Here is a 12630-nt window from a genome sequence, read left to right on the forward strand (position 1 = left end):
CGATTATTGAATCAAAACAACCCCCAGGAATTCCATGCCGGGAGACCAGAAAGGCTGGGGCGGCAGCCAGAGGAGCATCCTGACTCCAGCAGAAGCCTCGCACTGCTCTCGCATAACCACAATGAGCACGGACAGGATCCCTGGCTTTTGCTTCATCTTTTCTTTGAAATTGTTAGCACTGTTGTTGAAAGAACGGAGAGGAAACTAGGAACCTTTCCCTTCTCGCTGTGGCCAATCTGCAAATGAATTGATTTTCCTTTATCAGTTTGTCTAACTCAAGAGGCTGTGGGGCTTATAAACCTACATCATCCCTGGTAACAACCTCAGATTATGATACTATGTGGAGCATTTCAACACGAAAGGATTGGGAGTGCTTTTACTCTAAAGATGATAAATGTCTGATGAGACAGAGAAATTGAACACAGATATGTTGTGCTTTAAAGTAGGCACAGTGTGTGCATATATTAAAACATCACATCACCTACAAGTACATATAATTCTTAAGTTTTACATGTCTGTTGTTTAAAAAGCGAGGGGCTCCTCCTTGCTCTGCATTCAAAGCCTCCCAGGTCATCTTGAAGTGGGGTAGATGTGAGCTGCCAGGAACCTTTTGTCAGCTAAGATCCAGCACAGTTAACCAAATTTGCCCACATAGAAATATTCTTATATAGATATAGATTGTATGGGCTGGTTTTGTGTGTCAATTTAACACAAGCTGGAGTTATCACAGAGAGAGGAGCCTTCCTTGAGGAAATGCCTCCATGAGATCCAGCTGTAAGGCATCTTCTCAATTAGTGATCAAGAGGGGGAGGGCCTAGCCCATTGTGGGTGGGACCATCTTTGGGCTGGCAGTCTTGGGTTCTATAAGAGAGCAAGCTGAGCAAACCAGGGGAAGCAAGCCAGTAAGAAACATCCCTCCATGGCCTCTGCATCAGCTCCTGCTTCCTGACCTGCTTGAGTTCCAGTCCTGACTTCCTTTGGTGATGAACAGCAATGTGGAAATGTAAGCTGAATAAACCCTTTCCTTCCCAACTTGCTTCTTGGTTGTGATGTTTGCATCACAAGATCACAAACCTGACTAAGACATAGATTAAATAAGAATAACAATGGACCATCTTAAGGCACACTTAAGGTTTTACAGTATGGCCCTCTCCTTTGCCAGACATAAACCTGTAATTTTCCGAGAACCTCATAAACAATCTATAAGTTTCCTTTATAGTAAAATGAGTCTTGTCTCTCTTATGCAACTCTTGTGGCCTGTGATTTCAAGTTATCAGGTATAATCCTACCCATCTACCCAGTGCCTCTCAAAAAACACCTTTTTTTTTTTTTCATTTACCAAAAGAAGAAAGAAGAAGAGGAGGAGGAAGAGGGAAAGAAAAGGATAGGAAAAGTTCCTTAGAGTCATTTGAACAAAGTCACTTGAGAAGCCACCGAAATTGTACATATGCCTTCTCTTGAAATGCCCTCAGCCTTGATTAAATGTGTTCTATCCCCATTCCCTAATCTCCGCTTATTAATTCCTGTACTGAAATCTATGCTAAAACTCTTTCTTAATAAACTCCAACTTGGGTATTATTCCCCTATCGGATTTAGGATAGGTAAAGATCCTTTCCCAATCTGTTGGCGGCCTTTTTGTCTTATCGACAGTGTCTTTTGCCTTATAGAAGCTTTGCAATTTTATGAGGTCCCATTTGTCGATTCTCATTCTTACAACACAAGCCATTGCTGTTCTGTTCAGGAATTTCTCCCCTGTGCCCATATTTTCGAGGCTTTTCCCCACTTTCTCCTCTATAAGTTTCAGTGTCTCTGGTTTTATGTGGAGTTCTTTGATCCACTTAGACTTGAGCTTTTTGTATAAGGAGATAGGAATGGATCAATTCTCATTCTTCTACATGATAACTGCCAGTTGTACCAGTACCATTTCCATCCCATAAACAACCACGAAACCCAGACACTAGGCAGTTGCCAACAAGAGACTGCTGACAGGAGCCTGATATAGCTGTCTCCTGTGAGACTCTGCCAGTACCTGGCAAATACAGAAGTGGATGCTCACAGTCATCCACTGGACAGAGCACAAGGTCCCAAATGAAGGAGCTGGAGATCCAGGGAGCTGAAGGGATCTGAAGCTTTATAGGAGGAACATCAATATGAACTAACCAGTACCCTCAGAGCTCCTTGGAGCTATACCACCAATCAAAGAAAACACATGGTGGAACTTGTGGCTCTAGCTATATATGTAGCAGAGGATGGCCTAGTCGGTCATCAATGGGAGGAGAGGCCCTTGGTCCTGTGAAGGTTCTATGCCCCAGTATAGGGGAATGCCAGGGCCAGGAATGGAAGTGGGTGGGTTGGGGAGCAGGGGGTGGGGAAGGGGGTAAGGGGTTTTAGGAGGGAAAACTAGGAAAGTGGATAACATTTGAAATGTAAATAAAGAAAATAACTAATAAAAAAAAAAATAAACTCCAACTTGCTTCCCAGCCGTTCACTCTGCACTTCTTTCCAACTGTGAAGTCAGAATCCCAGTTTCACCTGAGCGGAAGCTGCAGACAGAAGTCCCCAGACTGCTGTGCACAGTAGGGGCAGAACCTCCAGCTCACCCTCCTACTGCTTCTTTAGAGATAATAACAGAGGGGTGTGGCTTTTGTTGTTGTTTGGGGTGTGCGTGTGCATGCGTGTGTGCATATTTTGTTGTTGTTGTTGTTGACATGGCCTCTTAGAATTCACTACAGACCTGAGCATTGCTGTAAATTTCGGATGCTCCTACTTTCACCTTATAATTACTGGAATTCCAGCATGCACCAGCACACTACTATGCCCAGTTTATGCCATGCTGGGGCTCAAGCCCAGGGCTTCTTGCATGCCAGGCAAACACTCTATCCCTCCCCCACATTACTCTTTACAATCTTTTACTCACCACCAGATCATGGATGTTGTTCTTGTTAGTCAGGGCCATGCCATGCTGTAAATCTCCTCTATTTGGGATGAACTTTGAAAGTTCCTGTAACCATAAAACTCAATTTCTAGAATGAAAGTTGCTCCTCAAGATGCTTGATGGCCCTGGTCCATGGAACCCCAGAGATGGCCAGCAGTGAAGAACATCTGTGGATTGCCTGACAGTCCTAAACTGATACTGTTTAGCCCAGCAATGGTCTGCTGCTGGCCAAAATAGAAAAGTCTTTGACTCTTTGCCCCTTTCTGTCCTATAACTACCCCAGCTTGTAAGAAGGTTGTAGGCTCTCATTCTTACAGAGTCCCACCCCTTGCAGGTTTCCTTCCCAGATGAAGAAGGCCTGCATCCTTGGCAAGCCAGTCTTTCCCTCATCTGTCTTTCCTTCTCATTTGTTTTTTAGTTCTGTGAAAGCGCATCTCTTTTTCCATATGGGGTGTGTGTGTGTGCACATGTGTGCATGCATGCCTGTGGGTTGGGTAGCAATTTCCTTGGAATTAACATGTTCCCTTATAAACAGAAGACAGCTGGTGAGACTCAGAAAGTGGACAACCTTACAAGTCCTGGAAAATTAAAGCAAGATGCACATGGCCCCTCTCCAGGGTTATAGAAGCAGTTGACAATTGCTGAGAAGTGCTGTGTGGATCAGCAGAGCTGCCTTTGCCCTGCAAACTGCCTACAAGGCCTACAGAGAGAGCTCCAGGATGAAATCGTTCAAGAATTCTCATCCAGATTAGGGTGGACTTGTGGTGACATGGCTGCCCTTGCTCCTGTAAGCAATCCCTGACTCACACTCCTCTAAGGAGCCATAATGAAGCAATGGTCTGCTAGGGTGGACATCAGTAGAACCATTACTTTGGTTTGTTGGTGGTTTTTCTCTCTGGGGTGAGTAAACATTGCATTTTGTTTTGTTTTGTTTCTCAAGACACTGTTTCTCTGTGTAATAGTCCTGGGTATCCTGAAACTTGCTATGTAGACCAGGCTGGCTTCGAACTCACAGAGATCTACCTGCCTCTGCCTCCTGAGCTGCCATTCAAGGCCACCACACCAGGCTTACTTACTTGTGTCCCATCAAGAAAAATCTTACGGTATGGCGTATCTGTGTATATGCAGACACATGTACACAGGTATGCATGCCTTTAAGCAATGTGCAGAGGCCAGAGGAGAATGTTCAATGTCCTGTTCTATCAGACTCCACTGTATTCATTTAATAATGGGTCTCTCCCTGATGCTGGGGCTAGGCTAGTGGCCAGCAAGCCACATTGGATTTTTTTTGTCCCTGCCCCTTATAATGCTGGGGTTATAGGCAGGTGTGTGCCCACATTTCACTTTTCTATGAGTGCTGAATTCTGAACCCAGGTTCCGATGCTTGCACAGCGAGCTCTCCCTCACTAAGACATAACTTCAGCCCATTTCCCTCCTTTTTCATGGTTACATTATACTCCATGGTCCAGATGTGTCAAATGGAATCAACTCTCTTACATTGCTTGCAATATCTTTAGGCCTACATACCCTGTCAGGTCCTAAGACCACTGGAAATCTGTGTTTTCCAATAGTCTCAACCCGGTTGAGAACTACTGCTCTAGGGTACGTTGACCTCTGAAGTGGATTGAAGGAAAGTGATGATAATACCCATTTGCACCTTAAACTCTAGCCTCCTCCATGAGGTCTGTCTATAGTCCTTCTTCAAAGGGATTGCTGGGTAAACGATGTGAGTGTTGGAAACCTGGCAGCTGCTAGAGCATAGTGCCCCCTTAACCACTGAGCCAATTCTCCAGCCTCACACGTCTCATCTTATGTGATCTTATATTTCTTTCTAGTGTGTGAATAGACGACATATATTGCATGGAAATTCACCTTCCAGGATACTTCTTTATCTCTCAGTTATGGTAATGAAGACTAAAAGTAGTCCTTTACGTTGTCATTGACCTACTAATAGGTGTGCTATTTGGCATTGACATATTGTCATATATAAATGTGCTAATTGTCATTTTAATTGTTCAGAAAACAAGCTCAATGCTATTTGAGAAAACTAGATTGTTTTTACTGTAGAGGAAGGGGTCTCAGATGGTATTACAGGTGGAGAAGTCTCCCTACTCCCACTCCTGTTAAGCCCACGTATGGCAAAGTGCTTTTCTATTTTTAAAGAGCAGAGGTTGCCACTGTTCTGCGAGGAGCCCTTTTCACAGGTTCCTCGGGAAGATAATTGGCAGGTGCCCCTGAAGGTTGATGCTAAGCATGGAACATCACCCACTCTAAAAGACCCCAGGAGGCCCAGACTCAGCACACCTGCTGGGAACCTAGAACACAAGTGACCATTTAGACCATTTCTACTGAGGGCCAGAGGTTTGTTTCTTGCTTATTTCAGAAGGAATGAAAATATCATCAATAAAATTATTTGTGTAGTACCTAATATTACTAGGGACTTTTAAAACTTGCTAACCATTACCAAGCTTTTCTTAAGGCAAAGCATATTTACTTACACTTGTTTGGGGAACAGAAACCGATATTAAATTAACCCAAATAAATAAAATGAAGACAATAGTCTTGGCCATTTTCTTTATTATTGTTATTATTATTTCTCTACTTGTTTTATTGTTGTTGTTTACTGTTCCCCATATGGCGGGGATTCTTAAGGCCTACAGAGGTGGCAAGGAATTTTGAAACAGGAAGAAAATAAGGGTCTACCCTGCAGTAGCCTCTTTGCATTATAATAACTGAAATTTATGTCTGACTATCTCAAACCATGGCTGTAGCCTATCCCCGGAATCTTCTTCTTAGCAATGATGAACTGAGCAGAGTTGTACAGCGTAAGAAGACATCGGCACTTCCAGAAAACACGACTTATGGATGAGCACCTCAATGACACACACAGGCCTCCCTCCTAGGAGTTTTTGTTATTGTTCAAGGAGGCCCCCAGAGACACCCCCAAAACAAGACAGTCAATTGCCATAGCTCTTGCTTGCCCATCATAACAAGAGGCTGAGACCCTACTGCTGAAAACACAACACACTTCACATGCAGGAGAGAGATGCAACTTGAACTGACCAGGAAACTGTCTCTCTACGGTCAGCTTCTGTAGTACTAGAAAGGGCCATGCAGGCTGCTGTGGAGAGACAGCATCAATGGCCTGACCTAGCCCTGGATCCTTTGGGGTACAATGGTGACTGTCATTGCTGCCCATGGTACATTAGTAGCAAGAGTGTATCAATGTAACCAAGCACCCTGTTGATTGGATCTGAGGCCTGTACCTCATGTCTAGTAGTGAAAACATGGTTAAAGCTGTAGCTATGGAGTCACAGGCCTTAGGAAAGAACCTATCAATGTTGTCTTTAGTGAAGGGTCTTGTTGTCAAACTCCTTTCTAAGTATTTATACTTACATTCATAGATGGTTGCTCTTATCCTTGGTCAGCAAAGTTTCTTATTGCAGATGGTGGTGGTGATGGCAGAGACTCGTAACTGTCCAAATAATTGAGAGTGAGTGGCTGAGAGTGCTCGGCCACAGATGGAACATCTGTATGGATTCCGTCCTTGCTGGCCAGGGCTCAAGGACCATTTCAGAAGAGGAGCCTGCAAGAACATGATTGCTGAAGGATGATGGGTAAGGAGGAGTGCTGAGAACCGCTGGCCTCTACGCATGGCATGGCTGTCACACGTGTGAGCTTGCAATTAGCATGCTCGCCTCCACAAGACCTCCACATGATCATGAGAGTTAACAATTCCAACACAAGGGGAAAAAGGCTCCAGATGCCCTGCCCCTAGAGGATGAGGTAATAATGATACACAAAGGGGGAAAAGGTTCCAAATACCCCTAGCGGAGGAGCTGATAATGACAGTTGATGACTGCTTCAAGAAGGTCACTTTTCTTAGAGGGGTGTGGTCGCTGGTAGGTTGCCAATGCCCCACTGGATGACCCAACACACGTGCATATGGACAGCACTATCTGGAAATGGATCAGGTGATGGGAGCTGGGGAGAGGGAAGGGAGGATGGATGTTAACTTGATATAGTATGAAGTTCTTAAAATTAACAATTCATGGTAGAAGCACTTTGAGACTGCAGGTGCGAACTTATTTTGGAGGCTTCTGATGTGAATGCAGCGTGTATCAGACAGCACAGGCTCTGCAGCTTCAGTTCCCATCACAAAGCTTATGAACGCTGTCTACACTGGCCGACTTTGCATTGAGGTGGATGTAAAAACAGCTTTCAGGTTAAATTTTTGTTTTCTGCAATTAGCATGTGTCTATACGTGCTCTCCTTATGCAACTTCTGTTCCAGAAACTGGAATGATAAATTCCTTCAAGAAAATACATATTGCTTGCACCAGGACCCAAGGGTATGGTGCTATTATGTGACTCTTAACTTCACAGTGTAAAAATGCCTTCATAGAAAAAAATTATTCTATTCCTTCAGAGGTATGCCTTTATGTTCTGTGCGCATGGCACTGTTCTTGGCAATCTCAGGAAGCAATCCCCTATCTCCCCCATCAGCATCAATCAACAGGTGTCATTGAGATATAAATCTGTATTTGTAACTTCTAATGTTGTCATTCACTTCCATTTTTCATCGAGCCATAGACCTTAAAAAATAAAAATCTGTGGCAACAAATTAAAAATTAAATATCAGAGACAATTAGATTCTTAAATTCTATCTACTAACTTAAGAGCTCGGCAGTGCTTAAGCATTTCTCACTGTCTAGTAGGATTCAGCAGTGAAAGACAAGAGTTAGACTTAGCAGCTGAGTGGAGCTTGAGCCGCCACCCCCACCCACTCCAGCCCATCTTCAAGGCTGTGTGGCCACTGTAGCAAATTCTGGTGCTGTCACCTGGTGCAGTTCGATAATTACAGGTGCCGGAGAAAGAGGATGCCACACAACCCACAATCTGTTAGATCTCCAGGGAATACACTGAGGAAGATCTGTTAGAAGTGGGTGATGCTCAAATGGGTCTAGTTTTATCAAGCAAGATAAAATAGGGAATTTTTTTAAACTAACAGTCAGAGTCTGTTCTGGAGGAATTGGCTCGTTTTGGGGTGTGAGGATTCCAGAACATACAGGAGAAAGCACTCAGACCCTAGCACTTATGGGCCATCCACATGCAGTTCACCGGCTTCCTGGATCAACTGCTGCAAGGGTTGATGTTGGCTGATGTCTCATGTGGCCCCCTCCTTGTTCAGAAGGATTTGCTTTGTGTGACCACTCCCATCAGAGCAGCAACAACAGCAGCAGCAGCAGCATCCAAGATGATGACGGAGTAGTTAGAAATGAAAGGTCCTGGGTGAAGAGTTTAAGTCCTGGTTAAGAGCACTTGCTGCTCTGCTCTTCCAGAGGACCTGAGCTTTTTCCCCAGCACTCAAGTCAGACCCTTCACAACTGCCTGTAACTCCAACTCCAGGGGATCTGATGCTGCATTGTGGCCTAAGTGCATAAACACAGACACACAGACACATATACACACGCACATACAGACACATACACAGACAGACATACACACACACCTTCCCCCTAAAGAAAAAGGAAAAGGTTGTGGACCTTGCATCAGGCATACTAAATCACAATTATTAGGGGCAGGCCCAGTAACTTCCATTTTCACAATCTCTCCGGACGACAATTCATGAGTGCTAAGGACTAGTGTTGATACTGGCTCAAAGGTGAGTCACATTGTATGATACTTACAAAGGGGATGGTGCAGAACATGAATAAATATTACCTACTTTCTACATAGGTAGGGTATTGTACAGGAGATTTAAGATGGACCATTACAGCAACATTCCAGTTGATAGGGATAATACATTGACAGGACATAGATTAGTGCCAGTGTGCTCTCCCATTTTAGTAGCTATAATAGTTAATCTTACAACTCGATGGAATTTCAGACGCTGGGAAATCAACCATGTCTGCGAGGGGGCTTCTAGATCAGGTTAACTGCAGCGGAATTAACACATCCTCACTGTGGATAGCATCATTCTGCTGGGACAGAATGAAAAGGAGACCCAAGCTGGGCACCCGAGACCATCACTCTGCTTTCTAACTGTGGATGCGATGTGACCAACGGCCTCTGACTGGGGTGGCCAGGACAAACCGCACTATCCAACTGTGAGCCAAAAGAAACACTGGTCTCTTAAGATGCCATTGTCAGATACTTTGTTGCAGTGATGGAAATAGTAACTAATCTAGGACCTGTATTTTTTTTCTTCCTCTGTGATCTCTAATAAATCAAGTGAGCAAAGGCCCTCTAGGTTAGTCAGTTGCTAATCCAGTAAGTTACCCAGCTTCCTATCACTTTCCTACAGTTCCTGCTCAAAGGGGAAGAAAGGACCCCTGTGAAAACTTAGGTAGAGATTGCCTATAAACTCACCACCTCTCTTTTTTTTTAATTTTTAATATTTTTTATTACATATTTTCCTCAATTACATTTCCAATGCTATCCCAAAAGTCCCCCATAGTGCCCCCCACTTCCCTACCCACCCATTCCCATTCTTTTGGCCCTGGCATTCCCCTATATTGGGGCATATAAAGTTTGCAAGTCCAATGGGCCTCTCTTTCCAGTGATGGCCGACTAGGCCATCTTTCGATACATATGCAGCTAGAGACAAGAGCTCCGGGGTACTGGTTAGTACATCATGTTGTTCCAACTATAGGGTTGCAGATCCCTTTAGCTCCTTGGGTACTTTCTCTAGCTTCTCCATTGGGAGCCCTGTGATACATCCAATAGCTGACTGTGAGCATCCACTCCTGTGTTTGCTAGGCCCCGGCATCGTCTCACAAGAGACAGCTATATTTGGGTCCTTTCAGCAAAATCTTGCTAGTGTATGCAATGGTGTCAGCGTTTAGAAGCTGATTATGGGATGGATCCCTGGATACGGCAGTCTCTAAATGGTCCATCCTTTCATCACAGCTACGAACTTTGTCTCTGTAACTCCTTCCCTGGGTGTTTTGTTCCCAATTCTAAGAAGGGGCACAGTGTCCACACTTTGGTCTTCATTCTTCTTGAGTTTCATGCGTTTAGCAAATTGTATCTTATATCTTGGGTATCCTAAGTTTTGGGCTAATATCCACTTATCAGTGAATACATATTGTGTGAGTTCTTTTGTGATTGTGTTACCTCACTCAAGATGATGCCCTCCAGGTCCATCCATTTGGCTAGGAATTTCATAAATTTATTCTTTTTAATAGCTGAGTAGTACTCCATTGTGTAAATGTACCATAATTTCTGTATCCATTCCTCTGTTGAGGGACATCTGGGTTCTTTCCAGCTTCTGGCTATTATAAATAGGGCTGCTATGAACATAGTGGAGCATGTGTCCTTTTTACCGGTTGGGACATCTTCTGGATATATGCCCAGGAGAGGTATTGCTGGATCCTCCGGTAGTACTATGTCCAATTTTCTGAGGAACTGCCAGACTGATTTCCAGAGTGGTTGTACAAGCTTGCAATCCCACCAACAATGGAGGAGTGTTCCTCTTTCTCCACATCCTCGGCAGCATCTGCTGTCACCTGAATTTTTGATCTTAGCCATTCTGACTGGTGTGAGGTGGAATCTCAGGGTTGTTTTGATTTGCATTTCCCTGATGATTAAGGATGTTGAACATTTTTTCAGGTGCTTCTCTGCCATTCGGTATTCCTCAGGTGAGAATTCTTTGTTCAGTTCTGCGAATTAGAAAGTGCAATCTGCAAATTCATCTGGAATAACAAAAAACCTAGGATAGCAAAAACTCTTCTCAAGGATAAAAGAACCTCTGGTGGAATCACCATGCCGGACCTAAAGCTTTACTACAGAGCAATTGTGATAAAAACTGCATGGTACTGGTATAGTGACAGACAAATAGACCAATGGAATAGAATTGAAGACCCAGAAATGAACCCACACACCTACGGTCACTTGATCTTCGACAAGGGAGCTAAGAACATCCAGTGGAAGAAAGACAGCATTTTCAACAAATGGTGCTGGCACAACTGGTTGTTAACATGTAGAAGAATGCGAATCGATCCATTCCTATCTCCTTGTACTAAGGTCAAGTCTAAGTGGATCAAGGAACTTCACATAAAACCAGAGACACTGAAACTTATAGAGGAGAAAGTGGGGAAAAAGCCTTGAAGATATGGGCACAGGGGAAAAATTCTTGAATAGAACAGCAATGGCTTGTGCTGTAAGATCGAGAATTGACAAGTGGGACCTCATGAAACTGCAAAGCTTCTGCAAGGCAAAAGACACCATCAATAAGACAAAAAAACCACCAACAGATTGGGAAAGGATTTTCACCTATCCTAAATCAGATAAGGGACTAATATCCAATATATATAAAGAACTCAAGAAGGTGGACTCCAGAAAGTCAAATAACCCCATTAAAAAATGGGGCTCAGAACTGAACAAAGAATTCTCACCACCTCTCTTAAGAACTCAAGGCTGATACTCAGGGACTTAGAGATCTGGCTGGAGGCAATCTCTGGGTTCAAATGTAGATTGGCAGGTTAATAAAAATCACGTTTATTTTCCAAAATGCTCATCTGAAACTCCATTCTTTTTTTTTTCTCTTCAATTTTCTAGTTTGTTTTTCTCATCCTTAAAAAAAAAAAAGTTTCCATCTCCATACAAATAATCCTGGAAATCTATCTATTGTTTATTTATTTGGTAGATTTACAAAACATGTCATTGTGCCTGTGGGCATGAGCACGGCACAAATCACAAGCGGCAGAAGGGACAGAAGAGCAGAGAGGCACAAATTAGTGAAAACTCAAGACTCCTATGCTTGATGTTTATTAAGTCTTTCTGTTCTTAGGAGAAAGATAAACTGAATAAAGTTTTATATACATTACTTTTTTGGAAGAAAGAGTTTCTCTGTGTAGCCCTGGCTGTTCTGGAACTTGCTCTGTAGAGCAGGCTGGCCTTAAACACAGAGATCTTGCCTGCCTCTGCCTCCTCAGGGCTGGGATTAAAGGCGTGGACCACTGCCTTATACATACAGTGTTCACATTTTTTTCTTCTTCACTGAATAAAATGGACTTTATGCAAAGATGAGTGGGCTGATACAAAACAGAAGTAATTATCCTTCAGTAGACTTGTGACTGCCTTCAGGGGTGGGAAGTGCCTCTTTCAAGCTTGCCTTTTTACTTTTCTGCATTTGCTTCTGTGGACCTTGATCCAAGGACAGCTGCCTTTATATAGTGAGTGCCGTTTCATTTGCATCACAGTCTTCTGGACTTTTGGGAGTTTCCCTGTGAAAACTTCCATACATTCAAAACATTAATAGCTCAGGTCCTGAAGCAGAGATCTCTCCTCTGTAGGTCTATAGAATATTCCTTAATATAGTGCTTGGTCGTGCCTTGCAATACAGCCCTGTAGGAGTCCCTGTCACTTCTCCCTTGTAACCTGTCTCCCCATCAGTAACCCTGGACACAGTTTTCTAGGAAAAAAATACCCAAAACCAAACCAAACCAACCAACCAACCAACCAACAAAAAACCCCCTTCTACTCTGAAGGTCAGGCTTCATGTCTCCCTCCAACCCCCTCAGCAGAACAGGGGCAGAGTGTAGAATGCACACCTTTAATCCTAGCACTTAGAGGAAGAGGCAGGCAGATCTCAGAGTTCCAGGCCAGCCAGGGCTACATGATAAGATCCTGCTTCAAACAAAACAGCAAATAAAACCGAGTTTTGTCAGAATTATATGGACCCAGTTGTAG

The sequence above is a fragment of the Mus caroli genome, unplaced genomic scaffold (genome assembly GCF_978045245.1).
Source record: "Mus caroli unplaced genomic scaffold, Mus_caroli_1 scaffold_20, whole genome shotgun sequence".
Classification (NCBI taxonomy): domain Eukaryota; kingdom Metazoa; phylum Chordata; class Mammalia; order Rodentia; family Muridae; genus Mus; species Mus caroli.